We start from the raw sequence: 22,210 nt of genomic DNA, 5'->3' as shown, positions 1-22,210 counted from the left end.
TTTAATGTATTGTTAAATTTTTCTCTTCTTTATAAATAGCATATATTCTTAAATGGATTCTTATTGTAAAAATATTTTGGTCTTTTTTTCAATTCACATTGCATTGTATTACACATTTTATTAAGTCTCTATAAAATAAAATGTTTAATGGCAAAATTCTTTAGCACATTCAATAGCTGTGTTATAGTCTACTGTATAAATTTAATATTAAACTTTATTTTTTAATTAAGAGTTTCATTGTTTCCAATATTTTATTAATACAAATAATGCTGATGCGCACATATATTGAAATATTTTAAACATTTTTAATGACTTCTTTGTAGTTGGTTCCTAGAAATGAAATGACTCCATCAAAGGCCTTTTTCAGTTGATTTCAAGAGAAGTCTTAAGATTTACCCAGTAATTTCCAACATAGAAATATGCCTATGTCACCCCTCTATTAGCAGAGTTCTTAATTTTTTTTATGATCTGATTTATCAGTATTTTCTTTATGTTTATTGTTCTCTCGTTTAAGAAATTATTACCTACTTCAAAGTCAAGAATATTTTCTTCTATTTTAGTTTTTCTAGAAGCTTTATTATTTGACCTTGGACATTTATGACTTTAATCCCCCTAAGCAGTCTTTGTGTCTGGTGTAAAAGAAATGGTAAAGTATCATATTTTCCATATGGATAACCAGTTGATCCAGCATCATTTACTGAAAGCACTATGTCTCTCTACTACTAGTTTCAAGTGCTGTTGTGTTATAATCAAGTGACCGTAAATATAGGTCTTTTCCCCATTTTCCATTTATCTATTTAACTTTGTACCAAAATTTGTCCTCCTTAATCACTGTACCTTTGAGATAAACCTCAACATGTAGTATAAAAGGTTCTATAACTTTGCTGTTTTTCTTGAATATTTCTTTTGCTATTTTTACCTTTTGTATTTTCCTATAACTTTTAGAACATCTTATAAATTTCTATTAAATAAACAAAACATTGTGTATATTTATTAGAACAGATCTAAAGTTCTAGATCAATTTAGGGAGAATTGAAATTTTTACAAAATTGGGTCTTCTAGTTCATAGAAATGTAATTTCTTTAGGTCCTCTTTATCTTATTAATGACAGACAAATTTATATAAAAGTGTTTCACATATCTTTCATTAAATTTACTTATAGAAGCAGATATATTGAAAGAATTCTAAATTATTTTTAAATTTTTATATTAAATATTTTTGCTATATATAGAAATACAATTTAAAATAGTTGCCTTTACTGTAGCAACCTTGATAAATTTATTAACCTAAATATAATTGTCGTTTTTTAGAATAGTATAGTATTCTATACTATCATTGTATATTTGTCTCTTGTGTTTTTTGTATTTTTCTGAATCTCCAAGCTACCATCTGACCTTACTCTAGTTTTGCCTAAAGTATATCCTTTAGTATTTCATATCTTATTGGTCTGCTGGTGTGATTTTTTTGAAAAATGTTTTCATTGATTACAGAATTACAGATTTTCAGTTTTCTTTTGTTAATTTGTAGATATTCCACTCTCTTTTTGATTCCATTATTCCTATGAGAAGTCTGTTGTCATTATTATTCTTGCTACCTTTATTTTGATGCTGCTTTTTAAATTCTTTGTTGTCTGTGGTTTTCAAATTCCACTGCTATAAGCCTACATGCAGTTTTCTTTTTCTTAAGAGACCTTCTACTATTTGATCTACTTGAGTGGTGGCTTCATATCTTTTGCCAGTTTTGGAAACTTCCTTATACTATCTTTTCATAATTATCTTTCACTATAATTACACATATGTGAGAAATTATTCATCTATAGGTTTCAAAATCTTTTTTCTATGTTCTATCATTTTATATTTAAATGTTTTAGTTTAAATATTTTCTTCTTACCATCTATTTCAAATTTTTTCTCCTTAAATATTTCTAATTTATAGATAAATACATCTATTATATTTTTAGCATGTTCAAATAGTATTTTTCCTATTTTTCAGTCAAGTCTTGTGTTTTCATGTGTTCGTGTTTGTTCGCTTATTTGTTTGGGAGATTTCCATTGTATGGTGGAATTATGAGTCTCTTCATTAAATTATCATCCTCTAGATACTATTTCCTTTTGCCTCTAGTAGAAGGTCAGATTAAGAGCACTAGCAATCTCAGATCACCTGAAGCCAATCTATTATTTAATGACTCAAATATGGATTGCACTGCCTGTTAAGGTGACCTTTTTCTGGTTGCTCTTCCTCAATCATTATAGATCTTCAGTTTCTTAACCAAAAGTTCTCAGGTATGCACTATACCATTCATTTTCAAGAGGCCCTGAATTTCAATTTTCTTCTCAGTCCCCTTAGTTTGTTAAATGCCCTGCTCCTTATCTCAGCTCAAAAACCTCAGTTTTTGAAATGAAAACACCTTAAGGCAAAAAGTAATGCCTTATGCAAAGCTTACCTCACTGACCTTCATTTCTTTCCTGGATTTTTGGTCCCACAAGATATTTCTGTTTGCGTAGTTTTAAAGAAATTCATTAATTTATCTAGATTTTGTAGATGTTTTAAATGGAAGTAGGAATAAAAAAAAAATTATAGCCATAGAATCTCCCTGAAATATCTTGAGCAGAGAAATAGAAGCAAACTGGTTTATTCTCATATATGACAGATAACCACCATTCAAAACATAGATATACAAATGGAGATGTTTGTGGTATGCCTCTGTATTGCTTGTGTAGATACAAATTCAATTTTATTTAAGCCTTGAGGTTAACATGACTTCATATTTATTCAAAGACCGGAGACCTCTGGAATTCCACCTATTGTGATATTGTGAGAAAGGGAAAATTTTAATACATTGAACTTGCTATGTAGTAGTATCATCCCTCTTAAATTATTTCTAGTATTTTGAATTTTATTTACTCATTGAGTCATCATTAGTCTCAGTAAATAACAAGATGCCCATAAAGGGAAAGAGAGCTTAAAACAGTTTGACAAAATAAAACAATCAGATATAACATGGAATAAAATGCTATATTTTAGAAATTTAATGAAAACTTCTTTGTAAAAGTATTATGCTTAAAAAGTAACGTTACTCTCACTGCTTCAAAGATATGTATGGACACTTTTCTGCTGTGCTTTAGGTCATAAGCAAACTGATTTTCAAAAGGTCCTTCCCTATAGTGATTAAATAGGCTTAAAATCTAAGATGATTTTAAACTTTTTGGTTCTACTTTACCTGCATTTAAAATAAGACTCTTGGAGGAAACAATTTTTCTTTGCCACTCAAGCTAATAGATAATGAATATTTTATTGTTTCAAAGAACTTTGATAAAAGAGTAAAAATGGCCATTTCTTTGTTTACAACTTTCAATGATTCCACAGTTTTTGTGAGTCTCAATATTCTTCCTTATCTGTTTGAAGAACGAGATAGAAATATTGATTGATTCGTAGATAATTAGACAGAAGATATATGTGGAGCTCTTTTTTGGTTCAATTGTTACTGTAGGTGAATCTAAAACCATACAGTGTCTTTAATCTCCTAACACCTGAAGATGGTCTTTACAACAGCTAGGGCTAGACCTGTAAAGCTAATAATTTTCTTGAAGTTCTGATAAGCTTATCTTGATTAAAAAAAAAAAAAAAGTTTTACCTTGAAATATGCAACAAAATATGCAACTTTCAATTTTTTGTTGTCATTTCTTCTTAGAAAATCCTTAAGAGAAAAGCAGTTACATTTTAAATATGTTTTTAAGTCTTTGAACTAGTCCAAGAATATGTGTATCACTGTGGATTCACATAAACTTACCCATGCTGGAGTTTTTTGAATGACTACTTGTTGAATCTGTAGACTAATTTCTATAGTATTGGCTATACATAGCACACGGTAATGAAAGAGATACTCTAGGTAGCTGCAAAAAGAAAAAAATACCTCTTGCTGTGACAGCATTCCTAATTAGGTGTTGAAAAGTTGTAATTATCTGTCAATGACTACTCATCTTTTTAAAAATAGTTTCTTCAAAACTACCCATGTTTTAGCTATTTAGAAAATAGCCAATATCACCAACATTTCCTCAGGGACTTCTTTAAGTAGACTAAAAAATTACAATCCAATAAAGCTTTTAAACATACCTTCAACAACAGAAAACACACAGAACTATTTCTCAACACAGGATTTCAGCCGAGAAATGGATAATGTGTAGATGTAAATCTTAATATTTTATTCATATAATGAAATTATAAGGAAACCATAGTCTGTAAGTAATGAATGATATGGGAGGCAAAGAACAATGTAGCAGGTTATATAAAGTACAATTGTGTTTTCAAGCCACTGCTTAGTATTCTCTTACAGCACTATGAACATTTATATAAAAATATGGAAGCAGAGAAAAAATTCATTAGTTTTAATAGATTCCAAATAAAATTAAATGCATTAAAATAGCTATGCCTTGAGGTGTTTGATTTCCATAGGGGAAAAAATCACATAAAGTAAATAAAGAATGCTGAAAAACAGATATAGAGATCGTTGAGTAGTACTAATGCTGTACATACTGAGTTTGTTTCAGACTATACGGTATGAAATTAGTCATTGTGGAAGACAGACTCTAGGTTAATCTCTAGTTATGCTCACTAACTGGTATGTATGCCTTTTTAATCCTCTCTTTTTTACTATAAATGTGATCTGATTCTTGATTCTAACTAACAGAATATGGCAAAGGCAATGTTATGTCACTATCATGATTAGGTTATGTTACATAACCTAATATATAACGAGAAGTTGGGGTGTCACTGCCCTGAATACATAATGTTATATGACTCTTTCCTAACCTACTGGAGATAGATACCCACCTTACAGGTTTAACAAAGTGAGTAACTTTTGAAAACTCCAAAAGTATCTAAGAATTTTGGATGACTTCTTTGATCTGACTATGGCCTCCAGCTATAGCCCAGAAAACATACTTAGCCCACAGTCATTAGGAAATGAATTCTACCAACAACTGTAATGGGTTTATAAGCAGATTCTTCCCTAGCTCCACAGTCAAAACTCTATATATAATGTAGACTTGTGAGATTGAGCAGAGGATCCAGTTGAGCCATGCATGGATTTCTAACCCCACAGAAACTATAATATAATACATGTGTGTTGATTTAAGCTATTTTGTTTGGAGAAACTTGTTATGAAGCAATAGAAAACTAATACAATCATGTAATCTAAGTAAAAGGCAAAAAAAAATCAATAAAAAATGTGCTACAAGTAAATGTTTTGTCATATTTTTCAGTCTTATTTTGACCATATTCTGCATTGCTAACCCTTAATTTTTATAACATATTATGGAATATATTTAATTTTCCTGTTCATCTATAATTTGTGTGTACTGGCAATTTACTTAGAGAATATGAGATATTTAATTTGATGTTTTTGTATTTAGTATTTATGTGACCTCACTTATATGCAGGAAAGAATTAAACTGACCAATGATTTAATAAAAACTGAAATATTGTTTTTCAAACATTTTATGTTAGAGATGAAGATATCAAAGAAAGAAAATGATTAATAATATTCTATAAAATGTATGGCTTGCTCAATTATATAACTATAATCAAAACCAGTACTCTTACTGCTGAGTGAAGGGTTCTCATAAAGAATAGATTACTAAATAATGGTTAGATAATATATATTCACTATAAAAAAATCAGCTTTAACAAAATCAGATAAGCAATCATAAGAAAATAAAATCACCTATAATACCAAACTAAGATATAATCACCATTCACAATTTAGAATATAATGTCTAAGCATTTTTATGCTTTTTTGCATTAAGTTTTTAATAGATCATACTCTAAGTATTGTTTTCTAGCACACTATTAAAACAGTGATGAATCATAAAGATATTATTGTTAATACACTGTCATTCTTAGGACAGTGGGAGAGTGGATGTCTGAAATCTGGATTCAGATTGCTTAGCTCTTTATTTAGTGGTGCTCCTTACTAGCTATGACCTGTGGGAGGGTGTTTAACCTAACTGTGTTATGGTTTTCTCTTTTGTAAAACAATTATAATATTATTAATATATTGGTTTATTGTAAAGATTTAAGGCATAATAAGTATTTATAAAATGGACAAATATTGAATATACTTTAAATGCAATTTTAACAATTATTACAATATTATTGCTTAATAAAAAAAATGCTCTAATAGTTTACAAAAAAATGTCAAACTCCTTAGAAATCAAAATGTACTTAAATTACTTTGTGACTTTAAATAATGCTGAGAGAAAAATAATCACATCTAGTGTTTACATATACCCTTCATTAGTTCCTCAGGATCAATTCTTATAAAGTCTTGAATCTAATATAAGTCATTTTTTAAAAAATTCTAATGCATATAAATGAGTTTCCTTTAAAAATTACTCATCAATTCATATTTCCCAAAATAGTATATAAAGATGTATGTATACTCCCAAACACTTAATAATATTCCTTCTCAAATATGTCATACTTTATGTGAATATTGAATTGTTTCATTTTTGTCTTTAACATATTGAAAGAAAATTTCCAAATATGCCATTTGAATTTAAAATTTTTGTATAAGATACTTTATACTTATTATTTATCACATTTAGATTATTTTACTTTGAGATTTTTACATTTGCAATGTCAAAGGTTCTTCCCTACTTTCTACCTTTACTTTTACATTTTTCATCCTTTTATGTTTTAATGTAAAAGGACACAAATAGGTAAAAACAAAAGTTAAAAATGAAACACATTAAAAGTAAGAATTTCTTCAAAGACATCATTAAGAAAGTGAAAAGGCAAGCTACAGAGTGGGGAAAGAAGCTCAGAAAACATACTCTCCAAAAGCCTTGTAGCTATAATATATGGAGAACTCCATTAAATCAATAAGAAAACAAAAGTAAAAGGAAAATCCATGAATGCGGGAAAATAGTCTTTAAAGAAAAAATAATTTATGGCTTAAAATTTCCGAAATTAAGAGGAGTATGCTATGATTTGAATGTTTATATCACTCCAAAATTCATTTGTTGGAATCTTCAATGTCCCAAGGTGATCATATTAGGAGATGGGGCCTTTCGGAAGTTATTAGGTCTCGAGGTTGGAGCCTTCATGAAAGGAATTTAGTGCTCTTACAAAAGAGGCCCTAGAATCAACTTACCTCCTTCTGTTATGTGAAGTTATACTGGAAAGACAACCATGTAGGAAGTGGGCTCCCACCAGACACCATATCTGCCAACACCTTGATCTTGGACTTCTCAGCCTCCAAAACTGTGAAAAGTGGATTTATGTTGTTTATAGTATTTTTTTGTGTGTGTTATAGCAGCCTAAATGGACTAAGACAAAGTATCACTCATTTACGATGATTACAAAATATAAAACCTATAATTACTAAAAACAAATTTCAGCTTGCACTGGGGAATAAAAAAGTAGCCCTGCCTTTAATAAATTTGGGTAAATAGAGCTAAAGCCAGAAACCAAGTTAACAAGTAACCTGGTTTCTCTCAGTACAGTAGCTTTAAAATGAACCCCATCTTTGAATGATGTTTATCTTTCTTACAAATGTTACCCCCAGAACCACTTCGCTTTTTTTTATTCATTACTATAGATACCCAATTGCTAAACTACCCACACCTTATGACATCACCCATCTTTGGTTACTGTCTTCTACCCCAACCTTAGAAACAGAATTCAGTCTAGTCTGTTTCCTTTAGATCCTCTTTGTTATCCATCAGCACAAACTCAGACTTTACCAAGGACACTTCCCTACAACTCTTGCAAAGCATCGTTCTTTGATTCTTATGAAACACCTTCGCTATACATATAAAAAAGTCTGATGCTTATGCTGGTGCTCTTAGCTAATTAGGCTTTAACGGTACAAACATGATGCCTTTTAAGAGATAAGAAAAAAATTCTTTTATAAGACTGAAAAGCTAAATGTCATAGAGTTTGAAATGAAAGCAAATATATTTCTAAAGTATCAGGTGAAATTTAGCATATAAGATAGGAATAATAATTTAAAAAATAATAGTAAATAGTAATAATGAATACACTTTATAAATTTTGATTTTTATTTAAATTGTTTTGGTTAGAATTAGATGATTACTGAAGTGTCTTTTAATTTTAAATAATTTGATTTTTGTATGTTATAATGTCTAATTACAAACTCCCAGCAAACCTTACTTCCTTTCATGTATTCTGAATGAGTATACATTCAATAAAAACTTAAATACATTTTTTGATTGTGTATTTGTATTAAAATAATATTATAATAAAGCATGATAAATTGTCAGAGTATTAGACTAAAATAAACATTTTGAGAGCTTTTACATATCATGAGTATAAATCTCTAATTTCCTTTTTTTTTTCCCTTAACAATAGTAGCTACAGTAACCAATAATAGAGTGGAAATTAAATATTCTATTTATTATGTAAGGTTCTAACATTTAAAAATATGACTCAGTGTATTAATACACTGTAATACTATTTTTTGGTAGTAATTAAAAAGATTCGTTATGAAATTTACTTTAAAAAAGATACATGTTCTTTGAAAGTGTAAATGCATACAACTTTAAGCACTTTTTATTGCCATCTTAACTTGTCTTTCTTGCTTTCTATGCCCTAAATACCAAGCACTTAGTTGGTAATTAGGACTTCTACAAGAAAATTGCTTCTTTGCTTCAGGTCAGTGATCAGCAATAATTAAAGTAGCTAAAACACTAGGACATTAGGCTACTAAATAGAAGGACATGGTAACTCAATCCAATTATTAAGCTGTTAATTAAAATAGGCAAAGACACGTGCAAAAGGAAATATACTCTTCGACCAATGCACATAATTTTATTTTTCTGTTATAGAATACGCAAGCTTAATTTAACCCATTTTATTATTTTTGATGTTTTCCGAAAGGTTCTAATTAAGTAATAGAGGGATGAACAACTAACAATTAAAAATGAATAGCATTTACCAGGTAATCTAAGCAGTCAGTAAACATTCCAAGCAGAATGTTTAAAGGATAGATTAAAGATATTTGGACTAAGGTAAAAGGTTGATTTGGGAATCGTCACATTGCTCTATTTGGGGAAAATTATTCTGTAGAAAGAATTATTTGCAGGAAGTACTTAGACTATATTAAAAATATTTTATTCATTTTTTCTCTTCATTTGTTCTTTCAAAAAATATTTATTTGTTATCGGGCATTGTATCAGTCCTTGAAAATCAATAGTAAGAGAAACAGAATCAACCACTATACTCTAAGAGTAAAACACTGATAAATAATTACACAAATATATAGATTCTCATATATGCCACAGAGGAAAGAATATAGAACTATATTTTTTATACCATGGATTAAATAGACCATTATGTTTTCTAAGCATGGATTAAAACTTTGAGAGAAAAAATGCTAGCCAAATTATTTGGTGCTTTAATAAATTGTGATTAAACAATTTTATACGTCTAACAATTCTTGTTTGAAAAATACATACTGTAGTATTCTGTTCAAAATTCAATAGTACTGTAATGATCAATGGAAAAAGGTATTTCAAATCAAATAAAATATTTTAAAAGAATAAAAATATGAAAAGTTAACATTAAAACAGTCTTTTAAGTCACCTGTTTTTGTTAGATTTCTAATTTAAATAGAGAACAGATCTGCAGAGAAATACAGTCAATGTGCTAATATTTCTTTTACTTTATTGCATGTATTTACTTGCAATAATCTGAATAGGAATTAATAGAATAAGAAGTGTTAAGCACTAATTGATATCTGCATTGAACACAGAATTTGATACTTTTATGTAGACTTTGTTAAGCTTGTGTAAGAGGTGAGCATTTTGAACAGGCAGTGTAACATCTGAGTTTTAATAGTAGCCCATGATTCTATGTTTATATCCTTAGTTGTAAACAGCTGTTACTATAAACCAGTTCTTCAGAAACATATAAATTTTAAAAGCTCCAATATAGTGTTTGCCTATTTCTATGGTATAAATACTCCCATAATGGCCAGTTTTAATCTTTTAAATATTGTCACTGAAACTTGGGAAAAATGTGGACAATTGGCACTTGCAAGCCATTATAAGCTAGGTCCAGCACAGCACTACTCTGACCTTTTATGATACATCTCAACCTAGTATATCAATTTGTGTGCCCAATTATTTCTAAATCTATTGCAGAAATTATAATATTTGGAAAACCATTTTAAAATAATGTGGAAAGGTAATATACAGTGCAAGAGTCCATCTGGGCTCTTTTTTTTTTTTAATTCCTCATCTCATTTGCAAGAAAAAACTGTTTTCATAAAATGTAAGCTTGTGGTTATTTTTCCCTGCTCCCCCCTCCAAAAAAAAATAAATAAATAACAAATAACACTGAAAAACAGTGCTCACATTAAAGGTTGCAGAGTGTTGGCAAGCCACACCACTCTTTTTGCTTTCTTCCCATGGAGGATAATATTGAGCTATATGTTAATTATTCTTGGCATCAAGTCTGTTGATGTTAACTTTCGAAATACTGTCTGGTCATGTTAAGTTAAAATGCCACTACTTTAAGTATCTTATTCCTTCTTGAATGGAAACTGTTTCTAGTGATAATGACAAAAATAATCAAGAGAATCAAATAGAATAAAAAGAAATATCACCGATCCATAACATATTTTTCATGCGGCATCGTAATTCAGAGGTTAAGAATATCAGAAGTGAGTCAGCAAGGAAGGCTACGTGCTCTCATCATTGTTTAACAGTGCTGGGAGGGGATTCAAAAGAATTAAGAATCATTGTTATTATCCCTCTGAGGCTAGTAACAATCAGAGAGAAAGGATCATTTGGAATCTGAATTTATAAACCTAAAGGAATGAATGGTACATTAAGCAGAATCTACGTGCAAAGGAAAATAAGAGAACACAAATAGGAAGTAAAAATACTATTCGAGAAGTGGAAAAAATGAGTTGTGAATAATTCTTATTCATTAAGTGATACTATATTTAAGCAAGTAAAAAAAAAAAAAATCATGGTTTATGGAACAATTGCTTTGCTCAGAGCTAAAGTGGACAGGGCACCAGGGCATGGTGAGAGGGGAGACTTCTCAAAGATAGAAAAAAAAAAAAATTTTTGGTTACATTTTAAAAATTTGAAAAGAAAATAAACATATGGAGTTTTTTAGGCTTTTGAATAAATCAAATGAGAGGAAGACAGTTCCAAGTAATGCTCTGGCATCTTGCTAAGTGATCTTTCTCATACTAGTTTTTTTTTTTTTTTAAATCTTTGAGCCATAAACTGTTGTGCCATTGCTTTTTATCCTAAATCTGATTAACTGACCAGCTTTGGAAATCTTAATCTGTTTTATCGCTCTCTTCCCCACTCCCCCTTACCTCCCCCCACTATGTCAACTAAGACTCTGTTCTTGAAACTTTTTTAATAAATTTAATTCCTAACTTCTTATCAGTTCGGTTGCCTAATGTGTAACTTAAAATTCCTCCTTGTGTAGGGTTCACCCAGAAAAAAATGACTCAGTAGAAAGACAACAAAGCTTTTCCCTTGAGAACCATTATATCTAATCAAAACCAAAAGGAGATACAGTGAATTTGAAGCACACCAAAGCCAAACAGATAGAAATTCATTTACTACAAGTATATCCTTATATTATAAGAGATCTAGTTGGTATATTAAATGTTCTATTTTATTCTTTCAAAATATTTTATTTTACAAGTTAAAGTACATATTTTGCAACAAAATATTGAGCCATTTTTAATTCTTTCCTTTTGTAACACCTATTAACTTTAGATCTTCATGACATGTTGCAGAGGGTATATTAAGGATAACTAAAAGGCAGCTTACACAAGTGAAATTACCTAAATCTGTTGAGAGCTGTAAAGTGTTTTAGATTTTACCCTATTCACAAGCCAATAAGTTAGTATGTTATACTTCCATGGATACTAGTAGAAGACATGAGTCTCTTGGGTAAGAGAAAGAGACTGTTTATTAACCACAGCAATGACAGCAGCCATGTGTTGTCATTTTTTATTGGTCATCTATCAAGTACGACAGAGCCATGCAGAGAAGACCAGAGGATACCTGCACATGCAATGAGTTTCATTACAGGAGAGGAACCCTGAGATTAGGGAACCTAAATTTTTTTTTATAATGGTAATAAGAATGCCTGCTCTTTGCTCTGGAAGGATACATTGTCTCTGGACCAAGTTTGCTGTCTCTACAAGTATCCTTGAAAAAAATAGTCTGGAACAAAGTTTAATGAGTACTTCTGCTCCAAGATGTACAGAAACATGAAAAACTCATAGAGAGTTGCCTCCCATCACAACAGAGAGGAGTGAGAAGTATTTAGTAGAAAAGAAATATAATTATCATCTATTTTGGTGATTAAAAAGAAAAGTATTTGAATTTAATAATGCCTCTGCAATTTCGTAGTAGTGTACTTAATGGCCTTCAACAAATTACTCATTTTTAAAATGACAATGCTAGAAAATGTCTGCACACACACATAACCTTACACTGAGTAAAAAAGAATTAGAAATTAGCACTGTGGTGAGAAATATAATCTCACCTAAAAATACAATTAACAGATATCTAGTATAAATTTCCTATTGAAGAGTTTGTGTGTTGTCTAGAAGCGGAATGGCTAAAGACCTAGGTAGGCTGGAGAGAGGCTTCATTATTATAGATTTTGTCTTTGAAGATGTATGAATCACAATGATCACCCTTCAAGAGAGCATGCTAGATTGTTAATGCTTTAACAAAATAAGCCCACAAGTTGGAAGTAAATACTTTTTTCAAGATAATGGCTGACAGTCCAGAGAAATTAAGAAAAAAAAGAAAACCCTGGAAAGCGTCTTGTTTACAATGTATTGAGAACCTTATATTTGTAAGCTGACTTTTTTTTTAATGTATTTGGAATTTCAAAAACTATTTTTGAAGTATTCCATTATATTTAATTTACTTGCAGAAGAATGAAGACAAGGAATTTTGACTTTGTTGAAACCAGTTCAACAATAGGCAAGCATGTCAAGATGGTGCTGACACTGATTAGATTAAAATTCACTAAGGACTAGTGAATGTCAGAGGTATTGAGAAATTTCATAAGTTACTGCTAAGAACTTCATGTCTTCATATCAAATTCATATATTTAAGGTTTTGTTGTTAATAAAGACTGTTTTCTTAGAAGTGAGCAATAATGATATATAAATAACAACAATAGAACAAAATTATTCTAAGGCACTCTGCCTACAGTGTCTACATAACTCAGTACCTAAATTTATCTAAGTTTCAAACTAAAGTCAATGATACTAACTTGATTTCCTAGGCCGTACAGAACATTATGAAGTAATATAATGAGCACTCTGATAACGTTATTGTTGTAATTAATTCAATTTGCTCTACTCAGTTTATACTAGAGAGTATTTTAGGTATTTGTTTTTCCTTTAAAAATTTATCATTTCTGAGAAGTAAAAAATTGTTTAGTCTCAGTTATGGAGAAAGTATTTTTTATGTAAATATTTAAGAACTATTAGAAATAAGATGACTTTATATTTTATTTCTAGGCTATTATTTATTGTGTAATAAGGCACTACGAAAAGTTCGCTTGGATTGTGTTTAAATTCTAGCCACATGGCTTGTGTTTCCAAAAGTTGGCAGATTTTCATGCCCTGCCTTTTTCTACTAAATTGAAATCTCCAAGAGAAGGTCTTGGGAACCTGGATTTGTAAAACGTATGCTAACGTATTCTGATCATTAGAACAAGCTGGGAAACTCTGGCTCAGAGCAACGGAGTTTGTGGCTCCATCTGCATAAATGAAACAAAAAAGATTGGACCTCAAATCCAAATAATTTAAATACTAAAATCCAGGTGTTCTTCATCATAACACACATTTGTTAAGATCTGCCCCTCTGGTAGATGTGTTGCTAAATAAATGTCTTATCATGGTTACTTCTCACATCCACTCTGTGAGTCAGGGTAATGTTATCGCAGCCATAAATGAGCTGTCAAGATAAGGAACATATCTAAGATGAGAGTGGGGTAATGGATGTTTGAAAACAGGTCTACTAATTCTGGAGCCTGGGCTCTTAACTTCCTGCCTTAAATAGTTAATTGTGTCTTTAAATTTTAAATTAAAATATCATATACTTTTGCTTCTTGGTCCAAGTTCATGCAGACATTGTATAAGGATCAACTCTTTAATCAATCTTCTCTTCCTGCTTGACTCCAAATTCTAAATGTTAGGTACACCGAGAAATACTAAAGAGCGCCTATTCCTAAAAATTATGCTGTCATTGTAATGTGTATCTGTTGTGTAAGAGGTTCACATGCTGATAGCATTTTAACTTTCATTTTATTTATTTGTGGAGAGAAAAGAGAACTTATTCTGGCAGTGTTAGGTTTCTTCATGGAAAATTCCAAATTTATTTTTCTTGCTTCACCTGTAGCATTAACATAATTTCAGTGTACAAATGTATGCTTTCTTTGTGTATAGCTCCACTAATATTTTCTTGTGTTTTAATAGTGCTTCAATTTCTAACTACAGGCAGATTCTATGAAGGTGGCATTAAATGAACCATTCTTATCAATGGGAGTTTTGAATGTGGCTCAAGGGCTCTTGGTACACAGCAGAGAGTAACTAAATATGGTAAAAATAAACAAATGTTGCACAGATGCTCATAGCTGACTTCTTGGTTTCCAACTTATTAAATGGTCTTTTTGCAAACCGATAGATCGTTATTCATGCAGATTCTCTATCGAGGCTGCTTCAATGGAGGCTGCCTATTCTGAGTTAATGAGAAAAGTCCTAATTAAGCTAGCCATATGTTCAGTTGCATTTATAAATGGAAAAATAGCCCTTTTTTTTGCTGCTGATACTACCATTGTTGTCATCTCCTGCTGCTATGGGTGTCACTGAAGCAGTTACTGTTTCAACAGTCTCCTCTGTAGTCCAGCCTGTTCATTCCAGGCCTGCACTCTGTTTCATGAGATATTCTTGGCACGCACAGCTGACTGCTTGCAACGCTTACTTATGAAAATATCTTTCTGGAGATCTATGTCTGTATTGAATGTAACTATGTCTTCAATTTTGCCCTGGGGATATAGATCTAGCAATGCTGCCAAAACATATTCTTCCTTTTCAAGCATTTAATCTATTCTGGAGCACATGGAAAGCCCAGGAGTCAGGTTTGCCCTACATAGCCCTTGTCCCTTTTGCCATGATATTTAGGCTTCATTTTGGGCCTTTTCTTCAGTTGCAGGTGCAAAACATTTGTTTGAACTTAGATCTACACTGGAAGTCAGGTAAACACTCCAAGTGTAAAAGGTGCACTAAAACTGCATAGAGGAATATACTTTCCTTTTTCAGCTACCAATGCCTAAACATTTGAAAACTGTAAAAGAAAAACTTCTAATTTCTGAGGGCATTAGGTCAATATTTAATAGTATTATATTATTCATTATTTATCATACATTGTATAGTGCACCTATTATGACCTGTATATTTTCTAGGGACAAAAAGAATAATTAGCATCTATTTGCGAGAATCTCATAGCCATAGTCATTAGTGTTTTTTTGTGCAAATAATATGTGAGTTCTGTAACACCATTGAACACATATAACTATATTAAACATATATAATTCACAGGTTTGGATAACTTAGATGTGCCTTGTCTAAATAAAGAAAAAGAAAAATGCTTATACAAATATAGCAACATAAGTTCAATCTCAATGAAATGTTTTTATTTTAGTTTTTGTATCTTTATCAACTAATATTTTTCAAACTTATTTTTGTTATATGATATGGGATAGAAAAAAATTGGGTTTTTTTTTTTTGTTTTCTGACAATGTTGTCCAATTGAGTTATGACAACCAGTCATAAAGTCAATTAAAAGTTCTCCTAGATTTTAGTTGATTGTCTTGGGTATTTCAATGGAGCTCTGATATCAACTGCAAATAATGATAATGTGGTCTTTCAAAATTTATGCCTCATTTCTTTTTTAAAATATGTTTGAGCTGATTTCCAGAACAATGTTTAATGTAAGCACCTGACAATTAGCTTTTTTGATTGTAATGTAAGTGCCTAAAGTTCAACTTCCGATTGCCCAGGCATCCATTCAAAGATATCCATCTTGAATAAACACATTGCCAACTATGCAACTAGATAGAGAGCCAGGCTGTCCCACCAATGCTTCTGCTTTTTAGAAAGCTCTGGCAGACTTAGAAAATTGGCCATTTGACTGCTTACTTTTCCCTTCACTTATTTTAAACCCCACTCATAATTTTAAATTCACCAATAAAAAGTGAACCTGTGAAACCCTAGGCACCCCACCCTCAACCCCAACAAAAGCAGAACCCCAGGTCTGTGCTCTCTCTTTCTTTCTACTTGGGACCTAACTGTGTGGCCCCTGGCATGCCACATACCCTCCAGGACCTGTGAATAATAAAACTCATCTTTTACAAGTTCTCTGTGATCATTGCTGACATGCATCTTGCAGTCATAACAACCACAAGAACTGGTCCAAGCACAATGTTGGCTCTGGTTTTGAAAATATCTGTAGGGGCTCCCACAAGTAGTAGGTGAGTGCCCCAGGCATTTTTAGCCAATAGTGTCGCTATCAGTAGGTTGAGACCAACACAGAACACAGCATTCACAGCATTCATATTAAGCATGTTTATCTTGTCTGTGATTTTATTGGAAATGCTACATTTTTCTTGATAGATTTGATGTTAGTGTTTGCATTCAGATAGACATTCTTTGTTTAAAAGTAAATTTCCATGCATAGGTAATCAATGCTTTCTTTTTCATCAATAATGGATGTTGAGATTTAACAAATGCTTATCAAGCTCACAATGTGTTCCTTTTTTGACCTGTCAATATGATAAAATGGTGTGGTCTGTTTTTCTAAGCTATATGCAGTTGTTATGCATTCAATAAATCATACTTGATTTGGTATTTAATTTTTTAAATATTTTGCTAGATTTAAATTAAGATAAATATTCCTTAATATGCCCTCTTTGAAATGAGAAAGAAGACATACTAATCTTAGCCTATCTCATTTTGACTGCCAATTAGTATAAATGAATAGTAGAAAATTATTTCAAGCCTTCTGCCTTAATTTTTTCTGTAATTTTATCTTTTTCAATGTTTTAATTCCAAAATATTAGCATTGTATTATACATATACACACGTGTTATATATATGTACACATGTTATGTATTTGTCTATATATTTATGTGTGTATAGATATCATATTTGTGGAACAGCTGAAAAGGCACATTTGTAAGAGTTATCTTTTAAAAACTTCTGTTTTGCATTGCTTCCTTGGGAAACAATCTCTAACATGGAGATCTGGATGCAGGAAAATGACTAGGGAGTGCTTTAAAGATCAACACCAGTGAGATGGTAGGGAGGAAATAAGAATGGGCAGAGTAAGAAGTTGAAACACAATGCATTCCCAACAAAGATGTTAGCTGATCCTATAATTCCACAGGGAGTTTGGGTGACTGAATGAACCTTTATCATTGTCACTCTTTGGTGCAAGGGGGCCTGGCTGTATGCCTTGAAACTGACCAGTCAGTGTGGTATGTTATGGGCAGGGGCCAACGGGGAGATATCTCTTTCTGCTGAGGCAATTCTTGAAAACCTTTAAGCACCAACACTCCCCACAGCTGGGGCAGTAAGTTCTACAGTGTTGAAGGAGGAATTCAAGAGGCACACTACAGCCTCCACTATATATTTTTTTCATCTTTCACTTTCTTTAACAGACATACACAGATCAAACACTATTTATCAACTACTCTTTTGAGTATTGAGGATATAACTGTAAACAAAGCAGACAAAAATCCCTGACTTGGGGGAGTATATAGTCTTTTGAATAAGAGAAAACATTATACAGAATTTACTATATGCCAGGCATAATTTTATTTAACATATATTCACATTTTCCCATTTTTTACATATATTCACATTTTCCCATTTTTTTCCTTGATTTGAATTGCTAGAAGATTTTAGTGTTTATTGATCTTTTCAAAAATGTGCTTCTAGATATTATCAGTCATATTTTTTATTATTATTTTTGCTTTAACATTATTTTTACTTAACTGACATATGTATATGGCCATGAAAACATGTCTCTCAGATTTTGTTGTAGGGAGCATAATTGACTGATAGCAGTGTTTACACCTAAGTCGCACATTTGATGGGCTCCCCTAGCCAGTTACTAAACACAGTGTAGCTGTTAGTGCAGACTCATTACTGCAGCTTAAAAGACTCCAAAATTTGTTGACTCCCATCGTTAGGCAAGTGAAGTAGATGGGAATTATGGTCTTGGCAGTATGTATATGAAGGCACTGAAGGTGAAAGAAAATATGATTGCCCTAATGAGTTTATAAACATCAGTACTTAATTACTTGAAGTTTCACAATATTATTTTTCTTTTTAACCTTATTTGAAAAATTAGCTAATTTATTAAATTATAATGATTTGTTTTTGTATTTGCAAAAATATGTATTAATAACAAGTGACATTATAGCCTAAAAACACCATGAAAGTTTATCTCTAAAGGAATAATTCCTGGTTGATAATTTCTGATAATATTACCTTATAATCATGATTAGATAACTCTTGTCAAAAAACAGTGAATGTGTAAACTTTATATTTAAACTGAAGTCATTATAATACTCTGTTAATAAATCTGTTGATTCTCTTTTTACATGACTAATATTCGCCACTATGATAATTTTTTAGTATTTCATTATGTACAAATGCAGGGTATCTAAAAGGGAATAGTATGACGCCCATTTCAATAAAAATTGCAGTGAACTTTTTTAAAGGACTTATCACCTGAGTTAGGATAATGTTGGACACTGGGTCTAGAGATCACTCCTTTGGAAAGGACCTATTTTTTGGTATTTATTTAGACGTAACCATAAAAAAATAATAAAATAACAATATTTATATAAGGTTTGAACAATTCAAAAAGCACCCTAGTTCCACTGTTTATTTCCAGCAGTGACTGATATTTGAACATGATTTAAAAAAAATCACTGAGTGGTGTAAATTGTATCTTCCTTGCTATACATACTTGAGCATGTTCTGAAAAGGATTAGCATGATCTGAAAAGCCAATCTTTCTGAATATGATACATCTGATTATTTTATTATGGACATCTATCTCCTGGGATTATATTAATTTTATTTCTTTTCACAGTCAGATATTAGAGATGATTTAAGACATGTAAAACTGAATTTAACTAGTTCATTCTATGTACTCTGGATTTCTTTTTCTCTCAGAATACTTTGAATCTTGGGAAATGTTGACATTATTTCTTAGTTTTGTAACATCCTGTGATAATACTGTATAAAGACTTAGGAAATTAAAAGGATAATTAATGGCACAGATTATAATTAGGATTAATTTTTTATGAAATGATTTAGTAAAAATAATTATGTATTTTTATAAAATAATACTGGCACAATAATCAATTTCAAGGCAAATTTTTTTAAGAACCACATATATTTGCAATCCAATACAGGGCCCTAACACCAGGTAATAAACCTTAAAAATACAGAAAGTTAATCATTTAATTATTCAGTATTATTAACAGGGATTAGCAGGATACTTAAGATAACTGTTTATCAGTAAATACCAGATTAAATTTTTCGAATCAGGATTCAGGTTATATATAATGTGTTCATGGAGTCACTGAATGTAATACTGTTTATGCAATTTAATTCTATATTATGTAATAGAAATGTTTTTAAATGCATTATTATAGTGTTATAAATACAGTCTTTATAAATTCAGGTTGTTGACGTATAAGAAAAACTAATCAGACATATTTTGGAAGATGTTATATCACAATTTTATATTTAAAAAATGACTAAAGCCCAAGTAATCAACTCTAAGCCATCTCTAGGACAATAGTTTTAATAGGTTTTTAAAACAAGAAATTACAAGAGTAACCTAACTGAGAACCTGTTCTTTTGGAAAATTGAGATGATAAAATGAACATTTGTGAAGTTTCAATGAGGAACAAATATCTATTTTGAAGACATTAAAATGTAATATCTGAAAGTGATAATTATATAAATATTAAAGAATATATATAGTTTCCTTAATAGAGGAAGTAGAACATATAAAAGTACTTAATTAGTTTAAAACCAATATGAGTATAAATTTTTGTTCTCTTTGAAAACATGGGAACCTTTAAATGCCATAAGCTTAGAAATGCCTTATTTGACCTAATAATGTCACAGTATGCAACATAACCATAATTTTTCCTGCCAATATATTCTTTAAATGTAATTACTCTGAAATTCAAAGGTGTGCAGAAACTTTAACAAGCATAATCTAATCAAGTTTTGAAATGCTTTGCTAGAGCTGACCTTTAAACATGTATTCTAATCAATAATGAAATTTTATTTTGCACCCTGTAATAGTAATCTAAATGGCATTATGGAGTAATAAGAGAAAGTACACATGAATAAGTAAGCTTTCAAACATTGTAATACATTTTTAGATTATACTGTTAATGTAAGGAAGAATATAAAATCTATATGTAAATTGCATTTATGATAAAGTAGTAGATTCAAGTTGTTTCTTAGAATTGAGCTTAAATTTAAATAACTATTTTAAATGTATAGTTCTTTCTAAGTAAATAGTGATTTTGAAGTTCTAGTAGGAAATTCCAATTCTAAGTGATCACTTTCAAAATAATACTATTTTCGATATTTAACTAAACTTAAGAAGCATGACTGAAATAATAGGACAAAATGGAGAGAAAACTAATTTTTTTAAATCTCTTAGCTTCAATAATGTCACTTTTTTATGTGTAGATAATATGTTAAGTATAGCAATAAAATATAATCAGTATAATCTTATTCTCTTGAAATAATCGCTTCTGATATGGTGGTATATATTTTAATTATAGTCTGTCTGTATTGGGCCATTTGTTGCTAATGATGAGATCATTTCCTGAACAATGCTGTTTTATCCTAATTCTCATGGAAGTGGTTCTTCATATCACAACATAATTCCCACCATATTCTAAGTCAGCTTGCTACAACTGAGACTCAGTTCTTTCAGGCAGCAATAATATTATCTCTATTGAAAAGATCATATTCTTTATCTTTTAAATTCTAAGACAAACCATTGATTCAGTACCCAAATTAATTCCTTTTAGGCATATGTAGTGGTATAAAAAAATGTCTATGAAAACATTGGCTCTTTTTCCCTCTTAAAGCGGGAATGTAGGTCCCACTCCTTGAATATGGGAGGCTCATAACTGCTTTGACCAATAGATTGCCAGTAGGAGATTTCCAAGACAAGGTCACAAAAAGCCATGCAGCTCCCCTTTGTCTGCAGAGACACTTACTTTTAGACTCCTGAGTTCCAGTGTGAGAAGTTCAACCACGCTATGATCACTTTGTGAGACAGGCCAAGTGTAGGTGCTCCCAATGGACAGTTTCAACTGTGCTGCGGCTGACAGCATCAATGTCCAGCCATGTGAGTAAGCCATCTTTCATGGCCAGCCCCCTTCACTTCAGATGCCAGCAGCCCCAGCTGATACTCAACTGCAACCATTTGAGAGATCCAAAAGAGAACTGCATAGAGGAGCTGTTTCTGAAATTCTAACCCATTAAATTAAGAACAAAATAAAGCTGATGCTTTAAGAAACTGTTTTAGTATATTAAGTTTTTACAATAGTAAGTGGATGAGAATTGTATATTATCTTTTAGTATGACATTATATTTGGTTTGAGTCATACTGGTAAATCTTAGTCATTTATGTTTCTATTTTTTGTCAGTATTGATGTTGGAGTTATATGGAAATACAGGATGTTTATTTTCTGAAGTGCTCTAAAATTTTAATATCTTAAAGTTTTCAAGTGGCTTTTAATAAACTCAGACTTTTCAAGAGAGTAGGGAGTAGATATAATAATATTAATTTATATGCTAAACAATACACTAAAAACTTTACATAGACTATTTTTAAATTTATTCAACAACAAAAAATGCATTATGAAATAGGTATTGTTATTATGCCATGTTTTAAAGATGAGCTGGGGCATAAAAATTGGTCAAGATCACATGGTATATGCTAAACCCCCCAAAATTTGATTTTATCAATCATGACCCTTGATACTATAGATCGTTCTTAAATTTCCTTTTCTTTAAATTATTGGTGGTCTAGTCAAGTTGTTGTTGTTGTTGTTGTTGTTGTTGTTGTT

Source organism: Pteropus vampyrus, unplaced genomic scaffold, assembly GCF_000151845.1.
Source record: "Pteropus vampyrus isolate Shadow unplaced genomic scaffold, Pvam_2.0 Scaffold5, whole genome shotgun sequence".
Classification (NCBI taxonomy): domain Eukaryota; kingdom Metazoa; phylum Chordata; class Mammalia; order Chiroptera; family Pteropodidae; genus Pteropus; species Pteropus vampyrus.
This window is presented reverse-complemented; position numbering follows the sequence as displayed.